The sequence below is a fragment of the Photinus pyralis genome, unplaced genomic scaffold (genome assembly GCF_008802855.1).
Source record: "Photinus pyralis isolate 1611_PpyrPB1 unplaced genomic scaffold, Ppyr1.3 Ppyr1.4_LG2, whole genome shotgun sequence".
Lineage (NCBI taxonomy): Eukaryota > Metazoa > Arthropoda > Insecta > Coleoptera > Lampyridae > Photinus > Photinus pyralis.
In genome coordinates, this window is record NW_022170403.1 from 13762582 (window position 1) to 13769135 (window position 6554).

The window sequence follows — 6554 nt, forward strand, 5'->3', positions numbered from 1 at the left end:
GCTTACTTACTATCAAGTAAGCTGTGGTTAAAGTTCTGTCAGCGTGATGTCATGCACCAACTAGCATAATCTTGTTTTCTTTATTTATATCCCGACTACAAATGTACGTGCTTGTTGTAAATATAGCGAAAGTCTCCGAAAGTTTCCGAAGGACGCGGCGAATTTTCGAGATAAAAACAAGATACTTAACAGTGCTTTCAGACAACATTAGCGCCATCTGCCGTTATCCGTCTGATTTTGAAATGGTAACAATATAAACTAAAGGCAATAAGCTTCCCCCACCACTCTGGCAGCGCGCTCTTTATCAGCAGTTATAAATTCAATGCCAGCAGTTGTGGCGTGCGGTCTTAGATCATATACAGTGTGGCCGCTTTTTTAGATCCGCTGTAGAGGTTTATGGTTATTTACTCTTTGGTACAGAACTAAAATGCTTGGATCAGAGTGATCGTAGAAATTTATAACTAACTGAAATGTCGACTTCTAGCAGCAGACTAAATGTCGGTCTGTCAAGGACTTCCGGCTATTTGCCTGCCGACAGACCAAGTTATTTGTGCAGCTGACGTCAAGAGTTTTAATTTGGTACCACATATGACCTGCTTTTCTTAAAAGTAATGATTTCTTATGAAATATATAAATAAACAATTAAATTTGTTTACCTTCCGGCTAAATGCGGTCCGACAGACCGAGCGTTTCGTGTATGGGGACCTTCAACACTTGTTCATGTATACGTTTTATGTTGCTATTTGAATGGTAATGGTTTGCGTCGCGGGCTCTTAGACTATACAGATTGCATTTATTACACATAACCATATTGTTATGTTTTTTCATTTAAATAAACATTGATACAACTGAAATACTGTATCCTATTCTTATACTATGACTATATTTGCTCTCCGTACCGCACTTGTTGCGAAATATATGCAGAGCAGAATTTTTCAACAACTCTCATTACAGTACCATTGAACGATATCATTCAATAGTTCTGCAAAGTGTTAGGAACCAAACTGGTGATACATAATTGCTTTTATTCCAAGTAGTTATGTATAAGTGGCTAAGTACCAAATTTCATTGAAATGTAAATAAGAAAATTGGCACTGCGCATGTGTAAAACCAAATTTTGAAGCTAGAGTTAGATTTTCTTTTATTCCAAGTGCCTATGTATCAAATTTTATTTAAATGAAAAAGTTTGCAATTGGATTCATAGATGGCCGAGATGCGAAAAGGTCGCTGTGAATGTCGAATCGATTAGGTTCAACTTTTGGCATTGCATGTTATATGGCTAAAGCTATGCGTATATTGAATTTCATGCAATTCGGTTCATAACCAACGGAGATGTCAAAAGAGTCTTCCTTATTTCGTTACCTACATCGCCAATTCACGAACTCCGATCTAGAAATTTGATAAAGAATCCATCAGCAAAATTCGTTATCGAGATATCGTGCTAACGGACAGACACCGCAAAATTATAAACTCGCTAGGAGCTTGTTAATAATACAAAAGTTTAGAGAATTTGTTCCCGAACCCTACATAAACATTTGAACTTATATCCTTGCGCAGAGCAGTGAGAATATCTTAGGTGCCTATATTCATAAGGTTTAGTGTTGCTCTAATGTTTGAATATAATTGTTTATCGCAGTACCAAATTTTATTACTGTAGGAATGCGCAAAATGGTCTCTAATCACCCTACACCCAATATCTATAACCATTGAAAAAGTAATTACTTATTGAATGCTATTATAACTCACATTATTAAAACGCGATTAACAATAAAACGTTCATAAAGACAATAATTCCAGCAAGTAATATGATGTGTAGCATTTTTATAATCAATATTGCAGTTTACGCATTCGCAGATGAAAGTGACAATGAAAATGAGCCTGTTCCATAGATTACCTATTCATCTAATGAAAACATGAGTGCATTTGAATGATATGTATAATGGCCCAAACAAATCAAAACCACCAGAAGTAACCAATCAGTTCAATGACTACACACTACACTGGCTTTTATAGTCATTGTAACAATATTTGCCTTATATATCTCCATCAGCACATTATATAGCATAGTGGGTGTGACATGCGAGTAGAGATCGTCCCACGATTAAAAGATGGTGAGATGCACGTCGGTCAATCCGAAATTTCACGATTGCGCGAAATTATAAATAAAAACGTCCGCCCTAACCATGATGTGAGGAAGTTATTATTAACACTTCAAACACAAAATAACATGTGGCACCATTTTGAAATTAGATAGCAAATTTGCATTTGATTGAAAACTAGTTTTTGCGCCCATAATCTTTTAGTTTTGAAACGATCTCTACTAATAAAATAATCAACAAGTCTGAATTATTATTTATTCAACCTAAAAAAATTCGCAAAATTATACTACCCAATATGTACAGTGCAGCGCTTTTAAGGTTTTCTTCCCATCCGCGTATTTGGTGTAATGGATGGTCTTGCTAATCCTCCCCATGATTGCCAGTTGCCACATTATTCTAGACACAAAAATTAGTTGTGGAGAAATTATAAGTACTCACTGTATTATATTTTTCTGATAAATGAGCCCAATTCGCATTCTAAAAAAAATACGTTAAAACGGCATATAGTAGGCAATAGTACCTATTTACCTTGTTGGCTCGGTACATCTCTTAAAGTAATTTGTTTACAAACATCTGTAATAAAAAATCATTCGATTAATTTTTTTGAAGAAATCACGTCCACTTTCTTACCCTCAGACACAGTGGTTGAAACAACAACGGGATTTTGTTTTCAAGATTAACAAATTGCAGTACGAAGTAGCGGTCCTCTTATTCCAATTTTTAAAAAAAATCATTAGCATTCAACTGCAAACGCCCGCTGTCTACCTGTTTGGCACTCAATACGATAGGATGGTCTGAAAAAAAGATTTGATAAATATAGATTGTCTAAATGCTATTGTGTAGTATTCAAACAGTGGAAATTGATTCACTCACAATGGGATCAATGGGCGTAGAGACAAACTGCGTGTTATATGTCGCCCATATATTCCACTTTTTTTAATTGATTACTATCCTTCTAGGGATACAAAGTACCTACGGTGTCATTGCGCACACAATTTACGCTTCAGTGAAATAAGTGACATTTTACTATATATAGAGCCTTTTTTAACGACCATTTACTTTACAAATGACAACTTTTCTTATTTCCAATTTTAGAGTGTAATAAAATAATTATTTCTGTTTACTTCAAAAAACACATCCAACTTAATTGGAGAGTGTTAGGTAGGTATACTTTTTCATCTCTGAGCAATCTTTTAATTATTTTATTTGATGTCAGGCACTTTTCTAAAACCAGTTAAAAAATGTGTATTTTGAATGGATTAAAAATGATAAGAAGTCCCTACAAGTATTTAATTAAATTTATTTGGCAGATGCAGATTAAAAGTTGCTATAGAGAAGTGTCATTGGTTTTGCTCTAGGTCAAATATTAAACGCCAGAAAAAAGAGTTCTTAAAATTCGATTTTTTAAAATTATTACAAACACCAAATTTTTTTCAGCAATTTCTAAACGCTATCTTCTTAGACCTTTGATTGTCCAACTTTTCTCTTGTTTAACCCAATTTGTATCCCTTACCGTTTCTGGAATGCCCATATAGTAACTCTCTATCATCTCCGACATAGTGTATAGGTATGTGAATATTCAAACATTGCGTTAAGCCAGCTACATACGCGCCTACAAATTGACCGATATGGCTTGTCTAGCCAAGTCGGATATGAAGTCTGTTGTGTGTTCGCATGTCTACACGTACCGACTCAAGTATGAGACTTCTACAACTTTCGTAGAACTAGGTATACAGGGCGAACATTTTGTCTGAAACACTGGATATATCTTCAAAACAACATTTTTCTAACAGAAGCTTTTCATGGCATCCAAAATCATAAAAAATTACTATGAATCTACGTACCTTGTGATCAGTGGTGTGTAGTACTTCTGCATGGTCTAGCTAGGGGAGAATATTTTTTTTAATGGAAATTACTAGCTTTCATTACACATTATTGCATATAATTAAAGAGATTTTTTTGTTTTATATTAATAAATATAATCACATTTAAGAGAAAAACTCAAATAATAAGGAAGATAATTGTGTTAATTAATTTTATAAATTTACTAATTTGAGCATGTTTTTTATGTTGTCATATAAAAAAGATTCATTCTTTAATAGTACCTCACGAAAAATTATGCTTTTCATTAAAACAGGGACCTCTTAGTTTTGTAGACGCATGTCACTGTAAATAATTTTTAAGCAATTAGGTTTTATTTATAAATGTTTAATGATTTATGATACAATAAATTGTTTTGGCATAGGTAACTAACAAAATAAGAACGTTTTTTTTCAACTAGTGAAATAAATCAGAACTATTTTTCTTAATTTGAGTTTTTATTTTAAATTTGATTATTTAATATACCTAAGTGTATTCTTTAAGAATATGTAACGAAAATTAGTAGTTGCCATTAAAAAAATATGCCCTCCTTCACCATGCAGAGGTACGCCACTAGCCACAAATATAAGGTAAGTACCTACGTAAATTGGTAGCAAAAAATTATTCTTTGCAAAAAACATCTTGTTTCGATATATCCAGTGTCTCCAGGCAAAATGTTCACCCTGTATATAAACCGTTTATTAGTATTGTCTGTACTTTTGGTTTGCCGTCGTCATGCGGAAAATGCAAGAAACCCGAATCCCTTTTTTGAAGCTCCAAAAAGCTCATAATCATTTGGCGCTAAACCAATATTTTTGTTGGCGACGAACGTCACACTCACCATACTAAAAAGATTCAGGTCCATGTTTCAACAGGGGTATTAATTGAACTCCCCTTAGATAATCATCAACCATAACACCATTTATTTCCCTCAAAAAACGGCAAACATTATTTTTAATGCGGACGTCAGCGACGGCGACACCATTCTTTACCTGACCGTTTGAACCCGGCTTTTAGCACGTCACTCTATTGTGTCCAGAGAAGCTGAAGTAGTAAGTAAGAGCATACTTTACGAAATTTCGAAATAGTCCACGACCACAACAATATTATGAGCTGAACCAATGCTATACACATTATTTTTTGAAGTAATTTTTTCGAGCTTAATTCGCCTATTTTGATAAATCAGCCCTTACACCACAGCAATATGTCCTTTGGAGTTACGATTTAGCTGTCCCGGGCGAGGAACGTTGATCACACTCTGAATTCAATTCTGTAGTTGGACACACTCATACTCAAACATCGCTATCAACGGTTGCGTCACATTTTTCAATTTCCCCAAACTCCAAACTTTTGACGGAAATCCCTCATGTAATTGAACGATTCTGTTTCTTTGTTTAATATTACTTTATAGTATTACGTCATTTGCATATTAGAAGAATATTCATGGTATATGTTCATGTCATAGTAATATATGAAGTATGCTTGATGCATACCGTGTGTCCCAGGGAGAAAGTATCATAGGCAAACAGAATTAATGTATTTTTTCGCGAAGGATCCAGTGTAACGAAGCACCCGGAATTTCTCCATTTAGTTTGCCGTTTACAAAGACCACCCGGTATAGTAACGATTGGTTTGGGCTTCGTTACGCAAGAAGACCGCGATATTTTTGTAACCACCGAGAGATGTTGTCCTGGCGAAGATGAGGGACAATTAATATTCTTTGGTTTCAGCGCCGTTAATTATTTATAAGATGTTTTAGATTCCCATAATAAGTAAAATCAAGGATAGAACGAGTTCAGATCGAGTTGTTTACAAGTTTTGCAATCCCGTCCGTATGCCTGCATGTTGCGATAAGAGTGTTAAAGCGATAGCGCCGTTTGAGAAGAAAAAGTCCAAGGGAGCTAGTTGCAGATTGGATTGATGAGTACTTAGGTTTGATTACGCTTAATTAGGTAAGCGCTGTTAATTAATGCCATGTTAATGGGCAGTAGTAAACCTTGTCAGAAACCGTCGAGAGAGGTGTCCACAGAGGCGCTGTAATTAATTGTTTGCAAGTTGTCCCAGATTTTTAAGTTAACCACAGAAGCCGCAATTAATTAAAAACCGAATTATTTTCTACCGCGCTCGGTGCGAGCACCGCCCGGCTTTGGAAATTCCCTGTTCCACTTCTACCAAAATTGGTTTCCTTTAAAAGGAAAACGCTCAATTGGGGAGGTATCTTTCTGCTTCATACTTTCGAGTTGTAAGTACGCCTTTTGATTTCTTTAATTTGCGAAACCGTATCATTCCGAATCCACCGAAACCCTTTTGTTTTACAGTTTTCCCTTTTTAGCGACCGTAAGTCAAACCGTTGTCCTTTCCTTTTCACTACCGTTTTGAGTTTCCCTTTTTTGCACAACCGTAACCTTATGCCACCGTTCCGCTAAACTTAATTATATTCTGTTCTCCTTGCTTTTCCGCTTTTCTTTCCCCTAGACACCGCTAATTGATTTGTGCTTTATTGCTTTATTCCCTTTAGGAAATTTACCGTCAGGGCCGTCGGCCATATTTTGTTTTAGATAAGCCGGAAGTGACCGCCGCCATTTTGTGGTGAAC

General features: G+C 35.4%; 1 long non-coding RNA gene across 1 annotated transcript; it reads right to left on the minus strand.

The window, feature by feature from the left end:
* Positions 1-2340: 2340 nt before the first annotated feature.
* Positions 2341-5546, minus strand: LOC116164539. Its single transcript, XR_004143928.1, has 3 exons — positions 2730-5546; positions 2628-2672; positions 2341-2576 (listed from the first exon to the last, which is right to left on the minus strand). It is a non-coding gene; the product is annotated as an uncharacterized LOC116164539 (long non-coding RNA).
* Positions 5547-6554: the final 1008 nt, after the last annotated feature.